Raw genomic sequence first — 15594 nt, 5'->3', positions numbered from 1 at the left:
ACTTTCATTTAAAAATATATCCCCCTCCTACCCAGTGAGTTATTCCTTGTAACAAAGATTAAAAAAAAGAAAAATCAGTTCAGCAAAACGAACCCACATATCATCTGAATAGTTTATGTAATGTTCCACACCCATAGACCTCCACCTCTGCAATGGGGAGAAGGGGGAATACATTTTCTCTGGGACCAAGCTTGGTTATTTTAATTACAAAGAATTAATTTGTTGTTGTTGTTGTTCTTTCTATTTAAATTATTGTAGTCATTTGTAAAATAAGTGAGTTGGATTACATAATCTTTGAAGTCCCTTCTTCTAAAGTTCTAATGAGAAACTGTGGATTAGTGAATTGAGTGCTAGACCTCGAGTCCAGAACTGGGTTTGAATTTTGCATTTGTTATTTACTGTGTGATGTTAGGCAAGCCAATTAAACTGTCTCAGCCTCAATTTCTTCCTCTCTACCATGGAGATAATAACATCTTTAACTATTACCTCATGTGATTGTTTTGAGTACTAAATCAGATAATGTATGTAAGATAATGTATATAAAATGCTTGGCAAACCTCAAAGTATCTGCTATTACTTTTGTTGTTATTGTCTCTTCTAGCAGCTTTTGACTATGTTCCAGGTTGCTGAAGTTTGCTGGGGTTCTGATGCCTGGGTAAGAGGGGAATTTGTGTTTAATGTTAATGTATATGGAACATCAAATAAAACATGAAACTGTTAGTACTTGTTGCTATTTTGTATTCTATAGATGTTCAAATTGTACATGGCATGAAATTGTTTAAACTGCTTATAGTTCTTTTAAGGGGCTGAGTACTCTGATTTTTTGCCATTTATCTTTGGAACATCCTATGACTTAAAAGCAAAAACAAAACACTTCTTAGGCTCAGAGTTGAGAACTTTTAAAGGTCCCTAGTAAGTCAATTACATTGAGCACCCTTTTTGACTTCAAAACTATCAGGCTACAAAAATAAGTTGAACCACCAAAGAATGCTAGCTGAAAGACAGAACCTGTGTGAAGAACTTTAATTTCTCATTGGAACCAGTACACAAAGGGTTGGTTTCCATCCATGATTTCAGTGCCTTGAGGGTATACTGACCCTGATCACATGATATTTTGGGTCCAAATGACCTATCTCTCTGTTTTCTTACTATTTCTATTAAGATTTGTGAGCATAGGTAAGAGGAAGTGAGAAGGGAAGGACAAAATAGACTCGACTACCTTACCCTACATCCTGATCCCTGCATTTTCTGCTATCTTTTTTTTAGATCACTTTTTGTTATTCTTTTTTAGATGTATTATTATTTTTTATCAAATGCTTTATTAACTTCTAGTTTACATCATTTCTGCAAAATTTTGAGTCACAAATTTTCTCCCTGTTTTTCCCTACTCACCACCCCAAAATAGTGATCCCACTGGATATCCCCTCCTCCAGTCCTCTCTCTCCCATATCTTCTCCCATACCCCTTCCAACTTTCCAGTAGGGCACTGTGGATCTCTATGCCCCAGTGCCTATATGTCTTATTTCTCATTTACATGTAAAATAATATTGATAACAGTATATATATATGTATATATTTTAAACATTTGATTTTAAAACTTTGAATTCCAGATTCATTCCCTTCCTCCCTTGTCACCCACCCTTACTGGGAAGATAAGCAATTCAATATAGGTTGTACATGTGGAGCTATGCAAAACATTTCCATAGTAGATATATTGTAAAAGACTGACTATATTTCCCTCCCTCTTATCCCACCTCCCTCTTGTTCCATTCTCTACTTTGATCCTGTCCCTCTTCAAAAGTGGGTGCTTGCAACTTCCCTCCCCCCCCAGCCTGCCCTTTCTTTCATCATCCCCCCTCTCATCCCGTTGCCCCCCTTCTCTTCTGTAGGGTGAGATACCATATTTAGTGTGTATGTCATTCCCTCCCCAAGCCAAACAGAATGAGAATAAGGGTGACCCATTCCCCTTTGACTTCCTGTTCTTCCCCTCCTCTATAACCATTTTCCCTTACCTCTTCCGCATGAGATAGTTTACCCCAATCTGTCTTTCCCCATCTCCTCTCATTATATTCCTCTCTCACCTCTTAATTTCACCTTTTAAATATCATCCCTTCCCATTAAACTGGTCCTGTGCCCTCTATGTATACCTGTACACATATATACATACATTCACATATGTATTCATATGCCCATATACCCTCCTATATACATGTATATATGTATTTGTGTGTGTATGTGTATATGTATGTGTGTGTGTATATATATATATATATATATATACACACGCATTTCTATTCCCTTCAATTATTCTCATACTGAGAAAAGTTTCATAAGTTACAATTATCAAAAGTTTTTCCATGTAGGAATGTAAATAGTTCAACTTTGATGAGATCCTTATGATTTCTTTTCCCTGTTTACCTTCTCATGCTTCTCTTGCTTCTTGCTGAATGTCAAATATTTTATTCAATTCTGGATTTTCATCAAGAATGCTTGAAAGTCCTCTATTCCACTGAATGACCATATTTTCCCCTGAAACATGATACGCAGTTTTGCTGGGTAGGTGATTCTTGGTTTTAATCCCAGCTCCTTTGCCCTCCAGAATATCATATTCCAAGCCCTTCGATCCCTCAATGTAGAAGCTGTCAGATCCTGTGTTATCCTGATTGTGTTTCCACAATATTCAAATTGTTTCTTCCTGGCTGCTTGTAATATTTTCTCCTTGATCTAGGAATTTTGGAAACTGGCTATAATATTCCTAGGAGTTTTCTTTTTGGGATCTTTTTCAGGAGGTGTCTGGTGGATTCTTTCAACCTCTATTTTGCCCTCTGGTTCTAAAACATCAGGGTAGTTTTCCTTGAGAATTTCTTGAAGGATGATTTCTAGGTTCTTTTTTTGATCATGGCTTTCAGGTAGTCCAATAATTTTTAAATGATATCTCCTGGATCTATTTACCAGGTCAATGGTTTTTCCAATGAGATATTTCACATTGTCTTCTATTTTTTCATTTGTTTGGATCTGTTTAATAGTATCTTGATTTCTCATAAAGTCACTAGCTTCCATTTGCTCCAATCTAATTCTGAAGGCATGATTCTCTTCAGTGAACTTTTGAGATTCTTTTTCCATCTGGCAAATTCAGCTTTTTAAGGCATTCTTTTCCTCATTGCCTTTTTGAGCCTCTTTTGCCATTTGAGTTAGTCTGTTTTTAAGGTGTTATTTTCTTCAGTCTGCTTGTTGATTCTCATTTCATAATTTTCTTGCTTCATTCTCATTTCTCTTCCCCAATTTTTCCTCCACTTCTCCTATTTGTGTCTTAAGGTCCTCTATGGCCTGTAACCAGCTCATATTTTCCTTTGAAGCTTTTGGTGCAGGAGTTCTGACTTCACTGTCTTCCTCCTGTTCCATGCTTTGATTCTTCTTGTCTCCAAAATAAGAATCTAATATTGGATTCCTCTGTTTGCTTTGCTTCCCTCATTACTCATGTTGCCACTCAGTTACTTGACTTTTGGGCTTTTTGCCACAGTAGGACTCTGCTACCAGACAGGGGAGCTTCATACCAAATGCTTGGGTTTTCTCAGCTGCTGAAGTTACTAGTTGGGTGATCTCTCTGAAGCTTCCACATGCTCTGGCAAGCTGGTCACACACCCCAGGACCTCCACCCTAGACGGCAATCCAGATCCAAGCATGTTAAAGAAAGAGCGATTACCCCTCAGACTGGTCACCTGTTCCCCCTGCACTCTGTAGGTATGAGCTGAAGCTGCCATGTGGCAGCAGCTGTGCCAAGGTGCCTGAGCAGCTTCTCCCTCCAGGGGATAAAGGTTGATGCACTCTCAACCACTGGATCCCAAAGTCCACACTGCACTGACCTCTCACTTTGTCCTTGGCATCTATGGGTTGATAATTCTGGAAACTGCCACAGCTGCTAGTGATCTGAAGTCCCTCCAGCCAGCAGCTGGTCAGGCCTGTCCTGGTGCTAAAACCTCGGGCTGGCATGGATGGGGTTGGCTCCCAGAGTGCTTAAATGGCTGCTTCCTGCTGGTCTGCTGGGCTGTTCTCAGTGGGAGGTTAGCTTCTTTGTGTCATTTTGTGGGTTCTGTAGCTCCAAAGTTTGTTCAGAGTCACCTCTTACATGAATTGGAGGTGATGGGAGCTGGAGCCCAGCAGAAGTCCTGTTTCTACCTGCTTCTGCTATCTCTTGAAGTGCTGGAGAATGAATGGCACCGTGGTCTATCTACTGCCAAACTTTGTTTTTTAGAGGAAATTTCTTTTCCCCCTCTAGCAAGTCCCCAAATGCTACCGTGTTTCCCCGATAATAAGACACTGTCTTATTAATTTTTTTGGAAAGAAAATCACCAGAGGACTTATTTTCAGGGGAGGGCTTATGTTGTCCTGCCTCAGCTCTCCTCCACGGCACTGCTCTCAATGGAGCCAGCAAGCAAATCACTGGGGAAGAACAGGATGACGCGCTCACTGCTGCAGCTCTGATTGGATGCAGCTCGGAGCGCAGCGTGCGTTTCATGGTGGGGGAGGGACGGTGCATATAGAGGGTACCGTAATGTAGCGTGTAGTGCAGGGGATCACCTTCACTACAGTAGCAATCTCAATAGGGCTTATTTTCGGGGGAGGGCTTATTTTAGAGGAATCTTACCAGTAAGGGGAGGGCTTATTTTCGGGATAGGTCTTATTATCGGGGAAACACAGTAGTTTCCATCTGTGAGTCTAGTGCCCTGAAGGTATGCAAACCTTGATCACCAGGTATTTTCTATATACTTCACATACAAAATGTCGCTCCAGTTCATTCAATGACTTTTTTTTAGACTTTTCTTTTTGCTTTTTGAAGGGGGGAATGTAGGGCAATTGGGGTTAAATGACTTTCCCACGGTCACATGGCTAGTTTTGTGTTGTGTCTGAGGCCAGATTTGAACTCATGTCCTCTTGACTCCAGGGCTTGTGCTCTAGTCACTGGACCACCTAGCCACACCCATTCAGTGACTTTTAAGGACATCTAAATTAACCAAGGACTTTTTCATACTTAGTCCAAAGTCTGTGATTGAATGATTCCATAGAGAAACATCCTTAACTAGTTAAGGTTTCAGGGTTTAGCATTTTGACACTTTTAAGTAGGTTGGGGTTATATGACTTACTCAAATTTTGCCCTTATACAAGATCCTCTGAGTACCAGTATCAATCAAAAAAATAGGAAAACATGCTCACTAAAGACATTAAGGAGAATGGCCTCTTCAGAGTTCAAATGGAAGAGAAAGTCCTCAGAAAAGGTGAGAAAATCCAGATGCTTCTTTTTTTTTTTTTTATTGTAAAGGACATTCCGTTAAGTGCTCTAAACCTCAGAAAACTGTTTCTTCTCACTTAGATCCACAGTCTTTCAAAAGAGATGGGGCTAACAATCCATCAAGAGAAAACCAAGTGGATGAAGAATGCCTACTCCCTAGATTAATGATGTGTAGCTGGATGGGTAGCTCATTGTATTAGAGCTATACATTTATCTTGGGCCCAGAATTCAGTATGGGGAGAGCAGTCTAGGTTGTATTTGTGAGATTACACAATACTCTCAGGGATCCCAAGTTCACCTTTACAACAGCAATATTTTGTACATGAATGGGGATCGTAGGTATTCAAGAATCTAAATGGCAGGTAAACCAAAGGTTAATGGAGGCATGCAGGATGAATGTAAGCAGGTTATAGGAATACTGGTTTTCTTATAAGAAGTATGTAAAAACATGATTGTAAATGGTGGGTTGGTCATATATACATGCAAAATGTAAAAAAAAACCACTCTAGATCAGGGGTTCTTAACTTTTTTTGTGTGTATTATGGACTTCTTTTGAAGCCTGTAGACCTTCTTCTCAAATAATGTTTTTAAATGTATAAAATAAATAAGATTACAAAAAACTAATTACACTGAAATACAATTATGTATCTATTGTGTATGCTATAGGTCTATCAATCTATTTCTGTAAGGAAGGAAGGAAGGAAGATAAGCATTTGTTAAGTGCCTACTACATAGTAGGTAATGTTTTAAGTGCTTTACAAATATTCTGTCATTTGATTCTCACAATAATACTGGTTGTTATCCACATTTTTTTTTTTAACAGTTGAGGACATTGAGACAAACAATTTTGTGATTTTTAAAAGTGACTTACCCAGGGCCACACAGCTAAGTAAGTGAAGCATAATTTGAACTCAGGTCTTCCTGATTCTAGGTCCAGTGCTATATCTACTACACTGCCTTACAAAAAAAAAAAATTCATAGACCCCAGGTTAAGAGCTCTTGCTGTAAAGGAAGGCCTCTAATGTTTTGGATAGATCTTCTTTGGAGGATTTATGGGAAGACATGGACAAGAATTAGACAAGATGAGAAACCCATGGATGGGTTGTGACCTACACTGGTAAGATCATGAATACATCAATGTTTAATTATATAGCAGCAGATAAATCTAAGTTTTAGCAATAAAGTTATAACATTCCATTAATGAAACTTTTAAAAAGCTTCTTCAAGAGCATCAGTGCAATCAAGCATAGACTTTAAAGGTGCCAAATTTACCTTATTGAGCAAAGGTCAGCTTTGTGATCATTGGCATCTGGAAATTTTAAATAACTTTTGGAATATGGTAATTCTGGATACTTCTTCAGACTTTCCTGGATTTTATAAATTAATACTCCCTTGCATCTGTGATCCAATTAATGTGAGTATTCCCTCCAATGATGCAGATTATGGAAACATCTGTAACTGCTGTGTATTTAAATCTATGCTCTTTGTCCTCTTGAGTTTGACTGACACAGAACTAAGAAACATTTAACTGAGTTTCTTCACCATTCATCACCCTCCATCACCCACCCTCCATCCTGAAAGCAGGCCAGTATAAATTGTACTTATTATGGTAGGTAGTGCAGTAGATAGTACACTGAGTCTGGAGTCAGGAAGACCTGAGTTCAAATCCATGCACAGGGATTTACTAGCTGTATGACCCTGGGCAAATTTACCTCTGTTTGCTTCAGTTTCCTCAACTGTAAAATGGGAATAATAATAACACCTACTTGTAACTTGGTAGGTGCTATATAAATAATGATTCCTTTCCTTAACTACTCCTCCCCCTGTGATGGTCCTAAGCTTTTATGCACAGGACCTCATGTCTAAAGTTCAGATTCCATCAGTTCCAGTATCTCACATCTACTAAGCCCTCTCCCAGGGTTTTTCTTTCCACACTTTTTTTTTTTAACCTTCTGCCCTAATCTAAGCCTTTAGGCTTCATAGGAGAACTTCTGTGCTTTCCTCACTGGTGGGTCTCAGGGGTTAAGAAGATACTGATCTGCAGTGCCACACCAACTATAATTTTTTTCATTTGCTAGTGGTGTGATATGAACCATTTTAGAACCCCTGGATATTATATTCCACAAACCCTTCTCTGATTTTTTTTGGGGGGAATACATTCATAGAACTTACTTTCTGATGAATTCTGTGCCCAGAATCAGTAAATGGGGGTGGAGGGAGGTGTTTCTCAGTGGTTAGGGACTCAACTTATAACTTCATTGTTATAGGCAAATACCTGGTGAGGAAACTATTCCAATATAGGTCGGTATCCTCTCTAGAGTCTTAAAGAGCTGACTAGAGCATTTGCCCGGGATCACAGGGCTGGCTAGCGTCAAAACCATGACTTGAACTGAGTGAGATCTTCCTGGCTTTAAGGCAGGCTTTCTATTTGGTACTGCAAACTACCTCTGGTTATTTACATGACTATAGAATGTTTGAGCAGGCGGACCCCTAGTTTTACAAATGGGGAAACCTATCAGGGCGCCAGGACATTCAATGGTAGAGCCAGGTCTGTGATCAAATTCTGACTCCCAAACTTGACCTTCTCTCCTCTACTACATCACAGAACACAGGTGATGAAGGAGAACTGGAGGGAATTTTTCCGTTAAACAAAACAATCGCATTTAAGAAACGCTGCATTTCAGGCAATTCGTCTTGGGACAAGCTTCAAAACCCCCTCTTCCTGAATTCCAAACCAACTTTCCCAAAAACCTTTTCCTGAACCCCAACACCTACCCCCAACCCCATATGATCATTTCCCACATGGAGATTTTCACCGAACATGAAGCTAACACCTTATGTCAGGATGTCCACTCTTTTGTCCACTCTCGGCCACACCCTCCGGGCGCACAGCGTGCAATCCTTGGGTGGGACATGGCAGGGAAAACTTTCCTGTCCTCGGCTCTCAAACCATAGAGACCCCAAGTACAGAGGGGTTGGGGCCGGGGAACCCCGAGGTACCCGCGGCGTCCCTTCAGTCAGCTCTCCCAAGGTAGCAGAGAGGTGAGAAGTGCCAGGGAGGAGAGGTGCCAGGGAAGATTCCTGGGGCCAGTCCCACATTGCCAGATCCCCAAAGCCTTATCTCTGAGCCTTCAGTACCATCTCCGAGCCCTCCCCAGACCTGCAGCTCCCAAATTTTCGACTCCTCCCCCCTGACACCAAGTATCTAGCGCCTGCACGGCTTCCTGGGGTCCGGGTCCCCGACACCCGTCCATTTGCTCCCAAAGCGCTTTATTCCAGTGCTGGCGGGTGGAGTTCAGGACTCGAACTTCTCTGCCACGGGGTTCTATGCTATTGCCTCCCTGCCCCCCCTCCTCCCCGCGTCCCCTAGGCTTTCGCTGCGCTGCTGCTGCTGCTGGAGCTGGGAGGTGGAGCCGAGCCGCGGAGGCAGGGAAAGTTCAGGCAGCAGCGAGAACAGCAGGAGCAGCCACGGCCGCCGCTGCCGCTGCCGCCGCTGCCGCCGCCCGAGCCTGGGGAAGCAGCGAGAGGAGATGCGGCCATGTGGTCAGTACCAGCCTCCGGCGTGTGCCTCTGCCCGGGGTCAGTGCACGTTGGGGGTTGCGGAGGAACTGCGCAAAGGAAAGGGACCAAAGGGTCTCCTGCCCCTTCGGGGCATTCCCTTGTCGCTTCTCTCTTGTCTCCCCACCCCCTCCACCCAGTGCAGCCCCTTGGCGGATAGTGCCGCGCCTGGCTTCCCTCCAGCCTTGGGCTGAGCTGTCTGCCCTCCGAGGCTCCCTTCGGGGTGGGCTCCGTGACCAGAGCTGGGGCTGGGGGCTGCTCCCTTTCCCAGGGGACGTGCATCACTCAGGTGTACGGTCTGGGGGACGCGGAGGAGGGACAGGACAGAGCTTAGGTTGTGGGATGGAGGGTGGGGAGCCACTGACAGGGCCGGAGAAGGTTCAGTTTGGTGTAATAATCCATCCGGTGGCCTTTTCCTGTTTAATTGGTGTGCTCAAAACCAAGGGAAGCACAGCTGCTCTGAAAAGTAACCACCAGACTTTGCCTTTCGAGGTAGGTGGGGCGGGTGGGGGCCACAGTGTGCCTACCTACCCCATGCATTCTCCATCGCCTCGCGTGTTCCGAGCCCCAGAGCCCACACGTCCCAGGGAGCGTTGGAATACGCGTGGGGTCACTGCTGTCTGGGGGATGCCCAGAGGAAGTGTTTTTTTGTGCAATGAGTGAAAAGAAGCATTTCTCTTGGCATTGTCTGGTATGAAAGGGCGGTGGAAACCTGTTCCGAAGTTGTTTATTGCCAAAAGTGCCTTCCTGCACCTGCACTAACCGCATCGATTTTGAACTTGGGTTTTTATCGACATGCACAAAAGAAAGAATGATATACGACAAGTTTTTAACTGTACAGTATATGCCAAAACATGAAGACCTGACATATATTCTGAAATAATGGTATAGCTGGTTTCCAAAACTCTGCTTTTTCTCTCGGTTCAAAAGCTCTGCAAAATCAATGTTCCACGTCTGACGCCTGTTAATCTAGGTATATAAGGATAGTTGTGAGAGGGAACTCGCTTGCCAGGTTATATGCTATGAATTCCAAGTTCATTCTGCTGCGTTTCTTGGATTGTCTTTTAAAGTTAATGCTTCTCTGTGTATTAGTGATTAACAAAGTGCCATACTTGTAACAGCATGTATTAATATCCTTTGTATGGGAATTTCTCGTTGCTAATTGGAGATTGTGCAGACTAGCATCCTTGAAGATGAAAAGAGGAGGGAACAAGTTTAAGGCTAAGCAGAAGTGACTGTGTAGGATTTCTACCATTTGATATGTGTCTTGTTGCCACAATTCCTGGAAAGCAAGGGCTGTAAGTCTTATGTACCACTGACTGTACTTAATGGTTAAAAAAAAAATTCTCTTTCCATTGACAGTATACCCGGCAAACAATACATTGTTAAAATGATCGAATAATCTCATTAAAATTTTAAAAAAGTTTCAATATGGAAATTTGCAAGCAATTTACAGAGTCTTCACAGCAGAATGACACCCATTTGGCCTAAGAATTTAGCTTTTACTTTAGAATTCCTGAAACTCCAGCATCCAGTTTCTTTTTTTTTTAAAGAGTTCCTTAATTTTTATGCATTTAACCCTCTTCTCAGAGTAGCTGTTATCTCTGCCAGTTGGGTTATGTTGCTTTTTTGATGAAGCAATTTCAGACTGATGGCCTTGAAAATCCCTTCCAATTACATATGTTGAGATTATATGATACATTCTATTTCCTAATTTTTCCTAACTTTGTTTCTCATAGTTTTAATATTTGTTTAAAAAAAAAAAACACATGACGATGTCCAGTTAGCATTTTTTCTGTTATTCCTTATCTAAAAAGCTCCTTAGGATTCTAAATGACAGGCCCACTATATATTAAGAGATTAGCTAAGAGTCTATGATAAAATTACATATTGATTCTCTCTTATACTGAAACAACCCTATAAAAATACATGAAATAAAAGTTGAAACAGTAACTTCACCACTAGGGGACCTCTCTGTATAATCTTACTTTCCTCAGCAGTCATTAGTTACAAAAAGCTAACCTTTCAGGTAGCAAAGGAATTTAGTTTACTCTATTAGCCTGATAGAAATGATTGTACTTTTTATACTTAAATTTCAAACAAAGACATGCTAGTTTGCAAAACACTATTAAAGACAAAAATAAGCTAAGTAGTCTTTAATCGCTAATTCTTTGTTCTTTTGAAATAACTTCAGAATTAAGGGAAAAAAATCTTCTGAAAATGTATATTTATTTCAAGTAATATTTATTTAGAATAATAATTTTGATTCAAGTGTGATAAAATTCTATTGGCATCTATCTGTTGTGGTCTCTTCACCCTCTTCCCCTAATCTGAATTCCAGAATTGTGAAAGATACTATATTTCATGGAGCATTGTCTTTTATAGTAGCAAATAAGAAACATATATGACAGCTGATATTTTTAAGGCTCTTAAGCTGCCAGAAGTTCCTGTTCTTTTCTCATTTTTAAGCGGTTCTGGGCAAATCATGTTGTTGTAACATGAGATTCTGACTTAGGGAAAAATGATTTCCTAATATACATGATTGAAAGGCATCCCTCTTGTTTGGGAGCTCTTGTTTATAACTGAAGTCTAATTTGAATACAGTTCCAGTCAGGTTTTAGCATATTTATTGGAGTAATAAAATGCATGACTAGTTATGTTTTTATTTGTAGGACATAATTTGCTTCATGGTAGACAGTTAACCCTGAGGATGTATGTAAGGATACTGGTCTCAACAATATTACTGCTTTGCAAACAAATATAGGAAAGAACACTATATTTTCAAAGTATTCGGATAAACTATATTAATATGCTAAACTAAACATTAATCTGTAATGCACAACAAAGAACATTTGGAAGAGTTAAGGACCACTGAGGGCCCGCAATCTTAAAATTGTCAATAACATTAGATCTAGTTTCCTTGCCGTCATATAATAGAAGCATAGTTCTGTGATTTCAGAAAATTACAGGCCACGTAAACCTGATTGCTTGACAGAGGACTCTTAAGCAGTGTGAAACATTGGAGTTAAGAGTCAGCTGCCCCAGGGTTCACATTTTAGCACTGCTAATTTATGATCCTTTGATCTGGGGCAAGTCATTTTATCTTCTTTGGGCCTCAGTTTCCACATTGTAAAATGAAGAGGTTGGACTAGATTATCCGTAATGCCCCTTGCAATCTGCAATCTGATTCTCTGATCCTAATGTAATCTGATGTCTACCGTTTCCCTATCCAGAATAGCATAGGCATATTAGGAGGATAGAATAGGAAGAATAATTTTGTAATAATGAAGGAAGTGATCACTTCTGTTGTCATTTGCTTCACATCCTCAGATGAACAGTTATTTTTTGACCCTGAAAATATTATGACTTCATCTGTATCAAAAACACAGATGTCTTCCTTCCATGTTAATGTTTCTCACGCATTCAGTGAAGGGAAATACTGCCCTCTCCCTCCTCCTAGACCTAGACAGAGGCAGAATCAAGGCCTGAGTCATATGCACAAGGCAGCTAGAGAATTTAGTTCCAGGAAGATTCCTTTAGGTGACTAAAATAATAGCTGACTGAATAAGGGAACACTGAGGAGGCATATATTGGACTGAACTAGGAAATGCTTACAAGGAATGATAAGTTAATGACTAAATTATTTAAAAAAAAAACTCTTACTATGTGTAGATTATTTTCTGTTGATGTTTATATCCAGGAACCAAAGGCACTAAGAAGCACAGCATTATTTGGTTGTCTAGGGTTCATATCTAGTCCTTTCTTTCTTGCTACAATAATATTTTTAGGTGAGTAAGGAAAAGGGAGCTGGTATTTTGTGACTTGGTAAGAGTGCTGTGGGGTTGAGAACAGGGGAGGAAGAAGAGGTGGTACTTTTTCCCCATTAAGGTTCTATATATGTCGTGTATAAACATGTATATAAACACATGTTAGATATAAACAATGTGCATGCATGTGTTTCTATATGCATATGCACACATGTACGCATGTATATATACACATATGTATATACACATGTGTATATATACATATATGCTGCATTCCATGTAGCAATATTTGTGATACTAGCAAATAGGATATATATATGACAGCTGATATTTTTAAGGCACTTAAGCTACTATAAGATCCTGGTCTTTTCTCATTTTTAAGTGGTGCCAGGCAATGTGCAGATCAAATCATGCTGTTGTAACATGAAGTTTCATCTTTTAAAACAATGACTTCCTAATTTAAATTATTAAAATACATTATTGATATATGCATATATGTATGTGAATATGTATGTATATGTAAATATATCTGGATATGTATTGATACACACACACGAGACAGCTAGGTGGCACAGTGGATAGACTACAAGGACTGGAGTCAGAAAAACTCATCTTCATGAGTTAAAATCTGTCCTCAGACACTTACTAGTTGTATGACCCTGGACAAGTCACTTTACCCTGTCTGCTTCAGTTTTGTCATGTATAAAAGGAACTGGAGAAGGATATGACAAAACAATCCAGTATCTTTGCCAAGAAAACCCCAAATGGCATCACAAAGAGTTGGACACAACTGAAAAACAACTAAACATACATGCATATACATACACACATACATACACAATACATACATACATACATACATACATACATACATACACCTTGTATTATTGAGGCCTAGTAATAGGAATAAAAATTCTACCAGTAGAGAAATAATTCACATGCTATGTTGGTAGAAATTGATTAGTGAAATGGTGGTCCCTAGCCCCACACTTTTCAAATATCTATCTATCTACTTCTGTCAACTATGAAATAGTTAGAAACTTATCAAGGTGGTGATGTGTGTGTGATTTGAATATCTATCTGTCTATCTATCTATAGCTATATGGATATATGCATCTTTGTAAGGGGCTAGGTTATTCTAGTAAGCAGTATGATGTTCAGGAGAGCCAAAGGATTTGGTTATATATTTTTTTGGTCTTTTTGGAGGGGGGAAGGCAGGGCAATTGGGGCTAAGTGACTTGCCCAAGGTCATACAGCTAGTAAGTGTTAAGTGGTTGAGGTCAAATTTGAACTCAGGTCCTCCAGACTCCAGGGTTGGTGCTCTAACTGCCCCAAGCCAAAGGGTTTGAAAGGCAATATGAGTTGGTAGGTGAAGTACAGGCTGGGAATCAGGAAGATCTGGGTTTGAATTTTGACTCTGGTAGTTCTTAGCTATGTGCCCCTAGGAAATCACTACTCAGCTTCAGTTTGAACGTGGGTAAAAATGAAGGGTTTGGACTTAATGACCTTTGTGATCTCTTTCAACTCTAGATCTATGAGCCTGTGATTTAAGTAAACTTAATGCCTTGATAATGTATGAGATAAAAATCCATTTTTAAAGAATGTTTGTAGTAATTTCTATTATAAGCTTGTGTTTTCACCTTCTTGTAAATATTGAGATGGAATTCTTAAAAATAATTTGAATTCTAAGGGTAAAAAAAGGAAGAATTTTCTTTAGATTGCTGCATTTATATCCATTTCTGAGCTTGATGGGGCAAGATGACAAATTAATCTTTTCATTGTGGCTCTTCTCCAGCACATTTTTATTTATAGGTTTGAATATGTAGCTTTTTCCAGGCTATCAGAACACAATGAAGTACAAGTTATGTCTGTGCACCATTTGACTTCTTATCAAGGCACTTTGCAGCATATTATAAACTGAATATGTGAATCAGATATACTCTGTAGATTGAAGAATATTAGGATGTGGTGAGAGTCACAGTCAGCCATTCTTTCATTCATTTGGCAGAAATTTATTGAAATATTGTGCACAAAGTGCTGCTATAGGTACCATAGCGCATGCCCATGTGTGTGATTCCTGACCTCAGAGATTTTATAATTTCATTAGGGGAAGGAAAATAAAACAAATATACAAATAATCATACTAGAGAGAGTGGTAGGGAAGATTTGTGAATGGAGAGATAATTTATATGGGAGAGGGTAGAATCAGGGAAAGCTTCTTAGAAGAAGTAACTCTAAAGCTGTGGCCTTGAAAAAAGAGAAAAGGTTTCAGTGGGTGGAGATATGTGCCAGATAGCTCTAGGCCTGGGGATGTTATATGCATGCATAAATACAACTAAGTGTCTGAGAAAGTGTCTGAAGGGCAGGTGTGTTGTGCAGTAAATAAAATGCTGGCCTGGAGCCTTGGAAGACTCATCTTCCTGGGTTCAAATCTGGCCTCAGAAACCTATCAGCTGTGTGACCCTGGGCAAGTCACTTAAGCCTGTTTGCTTCAGTTTCCTCCTATGTAAAACGAACTGGAAAAGAAAATGGTAAATCACTCCAGTATCTTTGCTATGAAAATCCCAAAGGGGCTCAGGAAGAGTCAGAACTGAATGAAATGACTGAATAATGGGTGTCAGAAGAGTAGAGTCAGAAGTACAGTGAGAAACCCTTTTCCCTCTTATCTCTTTAATTTGTGATTTGTCATTATTCTTTTGCTTCTTGGTTTCCTGACAAGAAGTATTTTTTTTCCTCAAAGGGGGAATACACTAAAAATCCATGTTGAATAAAATAAACTATTGGTTTTTAAAGCCCATCTTTTTTTTTCTCTCCCCTAAATCCTGCTATGTTTTAAAAGGTAGGGCTACAAGATGGCTAGTCTACTATTTATAGGAGATTATATTTAATTTTTCATGCATTCAGCTGTATATCATTAGGAGAGGGGAATATTAGTCTACCAGCACCTTGCTATACAGTTGTATTTAGAGTGCTGGTCATGGG

At 39.9% G+C, this 15594-nt stretch overlaps 1 protein-coding gene across 9 annotated transcripts in view; it reads left to right on the top strand.

Moving 5' to 3' along the window:
• Window positions 1-8689: 8689 nt before the first annotated feature.
• CSGALNACT1 (chondroitin sulfate N-acetylgalactosaminyltransferase 1) overlaps window positions 8690-15594 on the top strand; it is a 405491-nt gene continuing 398586 nt past the window's right edge. For 6 of the 9 annotated variants that reach the window (XM_069075776.1, XM_069075774.1, XM_069075771.1 and 3 more), the window contains exon 1: window positions 8690-8830. The gene's annotated coding sequence lies outside the window, so the exon portion shown is untranslated. Of the gene's footprint in view, window positions 8867-15594 lie in introns of all 9 variants that reach the window. The other 3 variants (XM_069075777.1, XM_069075775.1, XM_069075770.1) reach the window with 1 other exon arrangement.

Source organism: Petaurus breviceps, unplaced genomic scaffold (genome assembly GCF_028583685.1).
Source record: "Petaurus breviceps papuanus isolate PSGF00001 unplaced genomic scaffold, PetGlider_PUasm1.0 90919, whole genome shotgun sequence".
NCBI lineage: Eukaryota > Metazoa > Chordata > Mammalia > Diprotodontia > Petauridae > Petaurus > Petaurus breviceps.
This window is presented reverse-complemented; position numbering and strand designations above follow the sequence as displayed.